The 13401-nt window shown below is 39.1% G+C and overlaps 1 pseudogene; it reads right to left on the bottom strand.

Moving 5' to 3' along the window:
* Positions 1 to 11846: 11846 nt before the first annotated feature.
* Positions 11847 to 12949, bottom strand: LOC139179068 (olfactory receptor 5D18-like; annotated as a pseudogene).
* Positions 12950 to 13401: the final 452 nt, after the last annotated feature.

Raw genomic sequence — 13401 nt, 5'->3', positions numbered from 1 at the left:
CATCTGGTCCCATCACTTCATGGGAAATAGATGGGGAAACAGTGGAATCAGTGTCATACTTTATTTGGGGGGGCTCCAAAATCACTGCAGATGGTGACTGCAGCCATGAAAGTAAAAGATGCTTACTCCTTGGAAGAAAAGTTATGACCAACATAGATAGCATATTGGAAAGCAGAGACATTATTTTGCCAACAAAGGTCCATCTAGTCAAGGCTATGGTTTTTCCAGTGGTCATGTATGGATGTGAGAGTTGGACTGTGAAGAAGGCTGAGCACCGAAGAATTGATGCTCTTGAACTGTGGTGTTGGAGAAGACTCTGGAGAGTCTCTTGGACTGCAAGGAGATCCAACCAGTCCATTCTAAAGGAAATCAGCCCTGGGATTTCTTTGTAAGGAATGATGCTAAAGCTGAAACTCCAGTACTTTGGCCACCTCGTGCAAAGAGTTGACTCATTGGAAAAGACTCGGATGCTGGGAGGGATTGGGGGCAGGAGGAGAAGGGGATGACAGAGGATTAGATGGCTGGATGGCATCACCAACTCAATGGACGTGAGTCTGAGTGAGCTCCAGGTGTTGGTGATGGACAGGGAGGCCTGACGTGCTGCGATTCATGAAGTCGCTGAGTTGGACACAACTGAGCAACTGAACTGAACTGAACTTGAAAGGCAACATTTATATAAATATTAAAACATCATTATTCATAATAGATAAAAAGTAGAGACAAGCCAACATTCATCCATCTGAAGAATGGATCAATAAAATGTGCTGTATCTGTAAAATGCAATATTGTTATGCCATTTACTGAAACAAAATTCCAATGCATTCAGCGACATGACTTAACCTTAAAGATATTTAACTGAAGAAAAGAAACCTGACAGGACACACACACACATAGACACACATTATTTCATGATTCTTTTTACATGAGATGGGCAGATATGCAATTACTTAGACTGAAAAAGCAGATTAGTGGTTGCCAGAGCTGGGGAAGGGAAGAAGAGGTAGTGACAGACATTAGCATGAGTGTCTCATTGCTGCAAATGTTCCAGAAGGAGATAATGGTGATGGGTGAACAACCTTGAACATATATTTAAACCCAAAGAATTATTTATATGAAAAGAGTGAATTTAATGGTGTGTGTGTGTGTGTATAACATTTAAATAAAAATAAATATGATCAAAGTGTAGTAATATCCCCACATGAGGTAGTTAAGTAGAATGCTTCTAAAACACAATGAACAATCCAAAGAATTTGGAAAAGAGGGATGTATTTGATTTTTGTTAGATTTCTTCTGACTAGAGAAGGAGGATATTGATGGAGGTGTCAACTACAAATTATCTCTTGCCAAAATCTTTGCCAACAACTGAACAACAGCAAAGGCCTTTGCCATCCGCCTCTGTGGAGACTGAACCCTGTGCTGCAGCTGCTGCTGACCTGCGATACCCCTGAGGGGAACTCAGGGTAGAGAGGGAGGCACTCTGTGCCCCAGGGAAACTGGTGGAACAGGTCTTTAGATATTTAGGTATTTTCAGGAACTGATTTTATGATCCTAATCCTTGCATCTTTCAGGATTTGAAATAGCTCAACTGGAATTCCATCATGTCCACTAGCTTTGTTGGTAGTGATGCTTTCTAAGGCCCACTTGACTTCACATTCCAGGTTGTCTGGCTCTAGGTCAGTGATCACACCATCGTGATTATCTGGGTTGTGAAGATCTTTTTTGTGCAGTTCTTCTGTGTATTCTTGCCATCTCTTCTTCATATCTTCTGTTTCTGTTAGGTCCATGAAATGTTCCCTTGTTATCTCTAATTTTCTTGAAGAGATCTCTAGTCTTTCCCATTGTGTTTTTTTCCTCTATTTTTTTGCACTGGTCGCTGAGGAAGGCTTTCTTATCTCTTCTTGCTATTCTTTGGAACTCTGCATTCAGATACTTATATCTTTACTTTTATCCTTTGCTTTTCGCTTCTTTTCTTTTCATAGCTATTTGTAAGGCCTCTCCAGACACCATTTTGCTTTTTTGCATTACTTTTCCATGGGGATGGTCTTGATCCCTGTCTCCTGTACAATGTCATGAACCTCTGTCCATAGTTTATCAGGCACTCTATCTATCAGATCTAGTCCCTTAAATCTATTTCTCACTTCCACTGTATAATCATAAGGCATTTGATTTAGGTCATACCTGAATGGTCTAGTGGTTTTCCCTACTTTCTTCAATTTCAGTCTGAATTTGGCAATAAGGAGTTCATGATCTGAGCCACAGTCAGCTCCTGGTCTTTTTTTGTTGACTGTATAGAGCTTCTCCATCTTTGGCTGCAAAGAATATAATCAATCTGATTTCGGTGTTGACCATCTGGTGATGTCCATGTGTAGAGTCTTCTCTTGTGCTGTTGGAAGAGGGTGTTTTCTATGACCAGTGCATTTTCTTGGCAAAACTCTATTAGCGTTTGCCCTGCTTCATTCCATATTCCAAGGCCAAATTTACCTGTTACTCCAGGTGTTTCTTGACTTCCTACTTTTGCATTCCAGTCCCCTATAATGAAAAGGACATTTTTGGGGGGTGTTAGTTCTAAAAGGCCTTGTAGGTCTTCATAGAACCGTTCAACTTCAGCTTCTTCAGCGTTACTGGTTGGGGCATAGACTTGGATTACTGCGATATTGAATGGTTTGCCTTGGAAACGAACAGAGATCATTCTGTTGTTTTTGAGATTGCATCCAAGTACTGCATTTCGAACTCTTTTGTTGACCACGATGGCTACTCCATTTCTTCTGAGGGATTCCTGCCCGTAGTAGTAGATATAATGGTCATCTGAATTAAATTCACCCATTCCAGTCCATTTTAGTTCACTGATTCCTAGAATGTTGACATTCCCTCTTGCCATGTCCTGTTTGACCACTTCCAATTTGCCTTGATTCATGGACCTGACATTCCAGGTTCCTATGCAATATTGCTCTTTACAGCATCGAACCTTGCTTCTATCACCAGTCACATCCACAACTGGGTATTGTTTTTGCTTTGGCTCCATCCCTTCATTCTTTCTGGAGTTATTTCTCCACTGATCTCCACTAGCATATTGGGTACCTACTGACCTGGGGAGTTCCTCTTTCAGGATTCTATCATTTTGCCTTTTCATACTGTTCATGGGGTTCTCAAGGCAAGAATACTAAAGTGGTTCGCCATTCCCTTCTCCAGTGGACCACATTCTGTCAGACCTCTCCACCATGACCCGCCCATCTTGGGTGGCCCAACGGGCATGGCTTAGTTTCATTGAGTTAGACAAGGCTGTCATCTTAATGTGATTAGATTGACTAGTTTTCTGTGAGTATGGTTTCAGTGTGTCTGCCCTCTGATGCCCTCTTGAAACACCTACTGTCTTACTTGGGTTTCTCTTACCTTGGACGTGGGGTACAATGTACTTTGCACTTACAATGTACCAATTCTTTCTATGTGGTGTTAAATAAATATATCCTTTAAATTTAGGCTTCCCTCGTACTTTAGACGGCAAAAAATCTGCCTTCAATGCAGGAGACATAGGTTTGATTACCGGTCATGCAGATCCCCTGGAGAAGAGAATGACTACCCACTCCAGTATTCTTGCCATGGACACAGGAGCCTGTCAGGCCAAAGCCCACAGAATTGTAGAGAGTCAGACATAACTGAGCAACTAAGCACAGGCATGTCTTTTAACTTTAGTGTCTTAGTGTTGAACAACTCTTAGCTACTATGATTCAACTGATGTAACTCCCTCATGGTTAACTATAAACTTTCATAAGAACTCAAATCCATTCTTCAATGACTTATAATGACTTAAAGAAAAGAAAAAAAGGGAGGGAGGAGCGAAGATGGTGGAGGAGTAGGATGGGGAGAACACTTTCTCCCCCACAAATTCATCAAAAGAACATTTAAACGCTGAGTAAATTCCACAAAACAACTTCTGAATGCCAGCAGAGGACATCAGGCACCCAGAAAGGCAACCCAAGTCTTCGAAAGGAGGTAGGGAAAAATATAAAAGACAAAAAACAAAAAGGGACAAAAGAGGGAGGGATGGAGTTCCATCCTGGGAAGGGAGTCTTAAAAAGAGAGAAGTTTCCAAACACCAGGAAACCTTCTCACTGCCGAATCTGTGCCGAGCCTTGGAAGCACAGAGGGCAACATAACAGGGAGGAAAAATAAATAATTAAAACCCGCACATGGCAAGCCCTACGGTAATTCCCCCAGCAGAGAAGCAGCGCAGACGCCTGCATACGCCATTAGCAAGCGGGGGCTGGGCAGGGAGGTGCGGCACGGGCTGCATTGCAAGAATCTGGCCTGAATACCCCGAGCACTATCTGAGCGAAATAATTTGCGCTAGCAAACCAGACTGTGGGATATCTACCCCGTGAAAAGCCAGCCCTAACCTATGACACCACCAGGCCCGCGCACAGAACAAAGGACTGAACAGAGATAGCCGGCGGCAGACCATCTCCCTCTGGTGACAGGCAGCCAGAGCCAGAAGGGGACAATCGCAGCCTCAGAGAGACATTATCTATAAAACTGTAAGCAGGCTTCTTTGCTAACTAAAACTTCTTGGGGGTCTGGACAGTCAACATCTGCCTGAGAAGGTGTGCCAGTTCACAACTAGATAACCGAGCGGCGGGGAGGAAATAAGTCACAGCAAGCGCGCGCGCAAAACACCTCATCACCTGAGCTGCTCGGATCTGGGAAGGGCACAAAACGCAGGCCCAACCGAGAGTCTGTGCCTCTGAGGACTACCCGAGTGCCTGAACCTGAGCGGCTTGGACCTGGGAAGTACAGGCAGCCCAGGGCCGGCCGTGGATGGTTCGCGGCAGAGCAACCTAGAGCCTGAGCAGCGTGGGCAGAGAGGCTACACGCGCCGTGAACAGAGGGCAGACCCAGTGTGGCTGAGGCAGTGCGAGCACACGCCAGTGTTATTTGTTTGCAGCATCCCTCCCTAACTCCCCTCAGTGCGACTGAACAAGTGAGCCTATAAAAAAAAAAAAAAAAAAAAAATTAAGTCCTCTATTATTCCTTTAATTTCCACTTTTATAACCGATTACTTTGCAAAAAAAAAAAGATCCTATTTTTTTTAAAGCAAACTTCATATATATTTTTTTAAATAATTTTTTGACTTTTTTTCTTTTTCCTTCTTTTCTTTAACATTGTATTTTTGTAATTCCAAACTCTACTCTATATTTTTAATTTTAGCTTTTTAGTATTTGTTATCAATTTTGTACCTATAGTTTGTTTTGTTTTTATATAATTTCTGTGACCCTTTTTTATTTTTTCTTTTTCTTTTTCTCTGTTTCTTCTTTTAAATAACATTGTATATCTGAAATTCCAAACTCTATTCTAGATTTTTAATTTATGCTTTTTGGTATTTGTTATCAATTTTGTACCTGTATTCTTTTTTTTTTTATAATTTTTGCGACCTTGTATGTTTTTGTTTGTTCATTTTTTCTCTCTTTCTTTTCCTTCTTCTTTTCTTTAACATCGTATTTTTGAAATTCCAAACTCTACTCTAGATTTTAAATTTTTGCTTTTACATATTTGTTACCAATTTTGTACCTTTAAGAACCCAATCTTCAGTACCCATTTTTCACTAGGGAGCGAGATTACTGGCTTAACTGCTCTCTCTCCCTTTGGACTCTCCTTTTTCTCCACTAGGTCGCCTGTGTCTCCTCCCTAACCCCTCTCTACTCTACCCAACTCTGTGAATTTCTGTGTGTTCCAGAGGGTGGAGAACACTTAGGGAACTGATTACTGGCTGGATCTGTCTCCCTCCTTTTCATTCCCCCCATTTATCCTCCTGGACACCTCTGCCACCTTCTTCCTTCTTCTCTTCTCTGTATAACTCTGTGAACAACTCTGAGCAGTCCAGTTGTGGAGTGCACATAAGGAAGAGATTACTGAATAGCCCACTCTCTATTGATTCCACCTCATCTCATTCGGGTCACCTCTAATTCTCTCCTCACACTTCTCTTCTCCATACAATGCTGTACACCTCTCTGGGTGAAACAAGTTTCAGGGCAAGACATACCAAGCAAATTCTCCAGCAGCAAGGAACACAGCCCTGAGCTCCAAGATACAGGCAGCCCAAAGTCACCCCAAAACCATAGACATCCCATAACTCATTACTGGACATTTCATTGCACTCCAGAGAGAAGAAATACAGCTCCACTCACCAGAACACCGACACAAGCTTCCCTAACCAAGAAACCTTGACAAGCCACCTGTACAAACCCACACACAGCGAGGAAACGCCACAATAAATAGAACTCCACAAACTGCCAGAATATAGAAAGGACACCCCAAACTCAGCAATTTAAACAAGATGAAGAGACAGAGGAATACCCAGCAGGTAAAGGAACAGGATAAATGCCCACCAAACCAAACAAAAGAGGAAGAGACAGGGAATCTACCTGATAAAGAATTCTGAATAATGATAGTGAAATTGATCCAAAATATTGAAATCAAAATGGAATCACAGATAAATAGCTTGGAGACAAAGATTGAGAAGATGCAAGAAAGGTATAACAAGGACCTAGAAGAAATAAAAGAGAGTCAATATAAAATGAATAATGCAATAAATGAAAATAAAAACACTCTGGAGGCAACAAATAGTAGAATAACAGAGGCAGAAGATAGGATTAGTGATTAGAAGATAGAATGGTAGAAATAAATGAATCAGACAGGATAAAACAAAAACTAATTAAAAGAAATGAGGACAATCTCAGAGACCTCCAGGACAATATTAAATGCTACAACATTCGAATCATAGGGGTCCCAGAAGAAGAAGACAAAAAGAAAGACCATGAGAAAATACTTGAGGAGATAATACTTGAAAACTTCCCTAAAATGGGGAAGGAAATAATCACCCAAGTCCAAGAAACCCAGAGAGTCCCAAACAGGATAAACCCAAGGCGAAACACCCCAAGAAACATATTAATCAAATTAACAAAGATCAAACACAAAGGACAAATATTAAAAGCAGCAAGGGAAAAACAACAAATAACACACAAGGGAATTCCCATAAGGATAACAGCTGATCTTTCAATAGAAACTCTTCAAGCCAGGAGGGAATGGCAAGATATACTTAAAGTGATGAAAGAAACTAACCTACAGCCCAGATTATTGTACCCAGCAAGGATCTCATTCAAATATGAAGGAGAAATCAAAAGCTTTACAGACAAGCAAAAGCTGAGAGAATTCAGCACCACCAAACCAGCTCTCCAACAAATACTAAAGGATATTCTCTAGGCAGGAAACACAAAAACAGTGTATAAACTCGAACCGAAAATAATAAAGTAAATGGCAATGGGATCATACTTATCAGTAATTACCTTAAATGTAAATGGGTTGAATGCCCCAACCAAAAGACAAAGACTGGCTGAATGGATACAAAAACAAGACCCCTACATATGTTGTCTACAAGAGACCCACCTCAAAACAGGGGACACATACAGACTGAAAGTGAAGGGCTGGAAAAAGATTTTTCATGCAAATATGAACCAAAAGAAAGCAGGAGTAGCAATACTTATATCAGATAAAATAGACTTTAAAACAGGCTGTGAAAAGAGACAAAGATGGTCACTACATAATGATCAAAGGATCAATCCAAGAAGAAGATATAACAATTATAAATATATATGCACCTAACATGGGAGCACTGCAATATGTAAGACAAATGCTAACAAGTATGAAAGGAGAAATTAACAATAACACAATAATAGTGGGAGACTTTAATACCCCACTCACACCTATGGATAGATCAACTAAACAGAAAATTAACAAGGAAACACAAACGTTAAACGATAAAATAGACCAGTTAGACATCATTGATATCTATAGGACATTTCATCCCAAAACAGTGAATTTCACCTTTTTCTCAAGCGCACATGGAACCTTCTCCAGGATAGATCACATCCTGGGCCATAAAGCTAGCCTTGGTAAATCCAAAAAAATAGAAATCATTCCAAGCATCTTTTCTGACCACAATGCAGTAAGATTAGATCTCAATTACAGGAGAAAAACTATTAAAAATTCCAACATATGGAGGATGAACAACACCCTGCTGAATAACCAACAAATCACAGAATAAATCAAAAAAGAAATAAAAATTTGCATAGAAATGAATGAAAATCAAAACACAACAACTCAAAACCTGTGGGACACGGTAAAAGCAGTCCTAAGGGGAAAGTTCATAGCAATAAAGGCATACCTAAAGAAACAAGAAAAAAGTCAAATAAATAACCTAACCCTACACCTAAAGCAACTAGAAAAGGAAGAAATAAAGAAACCCAGGGTTAGTAGAAGGAAATAAATCTTAAAAATTAGGGCAGAAATAAATGCAAAAGAAACAAAAGAGACCATAGCAAAAATCAACAAAGCCAAAAGCTAGTTCTTTGAAAGGATAAATAAAATTGACAAACCATTAGCCAGACTCATCAAGAAACAAAGGGAGAAAAATCAAATCAATAAAATTAGAAATGAAAATGGAGAGATCACAACAGAAAACACAGAACTACAAAGGATCATAAGAGACTACTATCAACAATTATATGCCAATAAAATGGACAACGTGGAAGAAATGGACAAATTCTTAGAAAAGTACAACTTTCCAAAACTGGACCAGGAAGAAATAGAAAATCTTAACAGACCCATCACAAGCACGGAAATTGAAACTGTAATCAAAAATCTTCCAGCAAACAAAAGCCCAGGTCCAGACGGCTTCACAGCTGAATTCTACCAAAAATTTAGGGAAGAGCTAACACCTATCCTGCTCAAACTCTTCCAGAAAATTGCAGTGGAAGGTAAACTTCCAAACTCATTCTATGAGGCCACCATCACCCTAATACCAAAGATATTAGGTATTATATCTTTGACAAAGATCCCACAAAAAAAGAAAACTACAGGCCAATATCACTGATGAACATAGATGCAAAAATCCTTAACAAAATTTTAGCAATCAGAATCCAACAACACATTAAAAAGATCATACACCATGACCAAGTGGGCTTTATCCCAGTAATGCAAGAATTCTTCAATATCCGCAAATCAATCAATGTTATACACCACATTAACAAATTGAAAAACAAAAACCATATGATTATCTCAATAGATGCAGAGAAAGCCTTTGACAAAATTCAACATCCATTTATGATAAGAACTCTCCAGAAAGCAGGAATAGAAGGAACATACCTCAACATAATAAAAGCTATATATGACAAACCCACAGCAAACATTATCCTCAATGGTGAAAAATTGAAAGCATTTCCTCTAAAGTCAGGAACAAGACAAGGGTGCCCACTTTAACCATTACTATTCAACATAAGTTTTGGAAGTTTTGGCCACAGCAATCAGAGCAGAAAAAGAAATAAAAGGAATCCAAATTGGAAAAGAAGAAGTAAAACTCTCACTGTTTGCAGATGACATGATCCTTTACATAGAAAATCCTAAAGACTCCACCAGAAAATTACTAGAACTAATCAATGATTATAGTAAAGTTGCAGGATATAAAATCAACACACAGAAATCCCTTGCATTCCTATACACTAATAATGAGAAAACAGAAAGAGAAATTAAGGAAACAATTCCATTCACCATTGCAACGGAAAGGATAAAATACTTGAGGAATATATCTACCTAAAGAAACTAAAGACCTATATATAGAAAACTATAAAACACTGATGAAAGAAATCAAAGAGGACACTAATAGATGGAGAAATATACCATGTTCATGGATTGGAAGAATCAATATAGTGAAAATGAGTATACTACCCAAAGCAATTTATAGATTCAATGCAATCCCTATCAAGCTACCAATGGTATTCTTCACAGAGCTAGAACAAATAATTTCACAATTTGTATGGAAATACAAAAAACCTCGAATAGCCAAAGCGATCTTGTGAAAGAAGAATGGAACTGAAGGAATCAACCTACCTGACTTCAGGCTCTATTACAAAGCCACAGTTATCAAGACAGTATGGTACTGGCACAAAGACAGAAATATTGATCAATGGAACAAAATAGAAAGCCCAGAGATAAATCCACACGCATATGGGCACCTTATCTTTGACAAAGGAGGCAAGAATATACAATGGATTAAAGACAATCTCTTTAACAAGTGGTGCTGGGAAAACTGGTCAACCACTTGTAAAAGAATGAAACTAGAACACTTTCTAACACCACACACAAAAATAAACTCAAAATGGATTAAAGATCTAAATGTAAGACCAGAAACTATAAAACTCCTAGAGGAGAACATAGGCAAAACACTCTCCAACATACATCACAGCAGGATCCTCTATGACCCATCTCCCAGAATATTGGAAATAAAAGCAAAAATAAACAAATGGGACCTAATTAAACTTAAAGGCTTCTTCACAACAAAGGAAACTATTAGCAAGGTGAAAAGGCAGCCTTCAGAATGGAAGAAAATAATAGCAAATGAAGCAATGGACAAACAACTAATCTCAAAAATATACAAGCAACTCATACAGCACAACTCCAGAAAAATAAATGACCCAATCAAAAAATGGGCCAAAGAACTAAATAGACATTTCTCCAAAGAAGACATACTGATGGCTAACAAACACATGAAAAGATGCTCAACATCACTCATTATCAGAGAAATGCAAATCAAAACCACTATGAGGTACCATTTCACGCCAGTCAGAATGGCTGCAATCCATAAGTCTACAAACAATAAATGCTGGAGAGGGTGTGGAGAAAAGGGAACTCTCTTACACTTTTGGTGGGAATGCAAACTAGTAGAGCCACTATGGAGAACAGTGTGGCGATTCCTTAAAAAACTCGAAATAGAACTGCCTTATGATCCAGCAATCCCACTGCTGGGCATACACACTGAGGAAACCAGAAGGGAAAGAGACACATGTACCCCAATGTTCATCGCAGCACTGTTTATAATAGCCAGGACATGGAAGCCACCTAGATGCCCATCAGCAGATGAATGGTTAAGAAAGCTGTGGTACATATACACAATGGAGTATTACTCAGCCATTAAAAAGAATACATTTGAATCAGTTCTAATGAGATGGGTGAAACTGGAACCTATTATACAGAGTGAAGTAAGCTAGAAAGAAAAATACCAATACAGTATACTAATGCATATATATGGAATTTAGAAAGTTGGTAACTATAACCCTGTGTATGAGACAGCAAAAGAGACACCGATGTATAGATCAGTCTTATGGACTCTGTGGGAGAGGGAGAGGGTGGGGAGATTTGGGAGAATAGCATTGAAACATGTATAATATCATGTATGAAATGAATTGCCAGTCCAGGTTCGATGCACGGTACTGGATGCTTGGGGCTGGTGCACTGGGACGACCCAGAGGCAGGGGAGGGTAGGGAGGAGGTTGGAGGGTTCAGGATGGAGAACGCGGGTATACCTGTGGCAGATTCATTTCGATATTTGGCAAAACTAATAAAATATTGTAAAGTTTAAAAATAAAATAAAATTTAAAAAAATTAAATTAAATTAAATTAAATTAAAAAAAAAAAAACTAAAAAAAAAGAAAAAAGAAGACTCACCTGAACAGCCAAATGGTAATGTGTCTTTACTCAGAAATCTTTACATGACAAATGCTTTATCTAGAGACTTAAATAGTCTAGGTTTTAAGTAGGTGTTATTTATTATTTTATTGCTAAGTCTCTACAGTTTACTAAAGTTGTTGAATGACGTATCAACAAGGGAATTTCGTTAAATGTGTGCACTGTTTTCCTTCCTTAAAATTGGAATTTGAAATGCTATTAAAAATGCTAGAAAACTTGGACAGTTTTCCACAGTGCTCTTGTAAATGAAAAAGCAAACCTAAGCCGTTTTACATTCATTGACATAATAATTTGATATAGACCAGCTTCCTAGCAGTCTCTTTCACATCTTTGTTCCTGAGGCTGTAGATCACTGGGTTCAGCATGGGGATGACCACTGCATAAAAGATAGAGGCCACCTTGACCATGAGCCATGAACTTCTGGAGTTAGGAACACAGTAAAGGAAAAGGATGGTCCCGGGGAAGATGGTAATGGCGGTCAGGTAGGAGGCACAGGTGGAGAAGGCTTTGTGGCGCCCCCCAGTTGAAGGCATCCTCAGTGATAGAAATGAAAACATAGAAGGTGAGAATAATCATCAGGCTGCTTATTTCATTAAACGTGGCAGAGACTAAAATGATCCCCTGGCTAATGTAGGGGTCAGAGCAGGAAACAGCAACAATGGCCGCGTGCTCACAGACAAAGTTATTTATGATATTATTCCCTCTAAAGGACAATTCAGATAAAAAGTGGGTAAGAGTCAGGGAACAGACTGTACCCCAAGAGTACCATGCACCCACCAATAAGGAACAAAGCTTCTGGGACATGACAACTGTGTAGAGAAGAGGGTTACAAACGGCCACAAATCAGTCATATGCCATCACTGCCAACAGGAATGTCTCTGTCACCACAAATATGCAGACAAAGAAGAATTGCATGATACATCCTATGAAGAAGATGGTTCTGTCTTCCACAATCAAGTTTTCTAGTAGCTTGGGTGTAACTACTGTTGAGTAACAGAGATCAACAAAGGACAAATATCTGAGGAAGTAGTACATAGGGGTGTGGAGTTTGGGATTTATCTTGATAATTAGAATCATGCCCAGGTTCCCCAGCACAGTGACGGAGTAGATGGTTAAGAATAACAGGACAAGGGGTATCTGGAGTTCTGGATATTCTGAGAACCCCAAGAGAATGAAAGTGACTTCAGCAATCTGGTTTTCTTGGTTCCTGTGGACAGAATGTAAAAGTTGATTCAGAGAAATCTGAAGCAAAATTTGAATGAAAGATAATGTTATTCCCTCAGTATTGTCGGACTTTTTTGCAACTCCATGGACTGTAGCCTACCAGGTTCCTCTGTCCATGAGATTCTCTGGGCAAGAACACTGGAAGGGTTATCATGCCCTCCTGCAGGGGATCTTCCTCACGTAGGCAAAGACTGAGAGTACTTATGGGGAAAAAGAGTGCATTGAATTATTATTTTTTTTAATTAGCCTCTTTCCCTCCAAAATGCCTCTACTGTCTTTTTTTGACATTAAAATTCATTCTTTTCAAAGCTACTTCCTAAATTCTTACCAAAACCTGAAATGGCACTCAGTATAAAGGGAAGTTTATTCCACATAGAATTCTCTAAAAATTCTATATCTCATTAGGAGTTGAAATTAAACACTCTGTTATTTTCATTCAGGTTTTATAAATTTATACTCCAAGAACACATATAACACTTCAAGATTTCCTGTACATGTATAACTATGTCATTCACATATTCCCCCACTCTTTTTCTTCAGTTATTCCTTTACATTCTTAAACATGTGATTAATTCCTGATATCTTGAAAGTATGTTTCAATTTAAC

Source organism: Bos indicus, chromosome 23 (genome assembly GCF_029378745.1).
Source record: "Bos indicus isolate NIAB-ARS_2022 breed Sahiwal x Tharparkar chromosome 23, NIAB-ARS_B.indTharparkar_mat_pri_1.0, whole genome shotgun sequence".
NCBI lineage: Eukaryota > Metazoa > Chordata > Mammalia > Artiodactyla > Bovidae > Bos > Bos indicus.
Note: the sequence above shows the minus strand (reverse complement) of the source record. Positions and strands in the feature narration are given on the sequence as shown.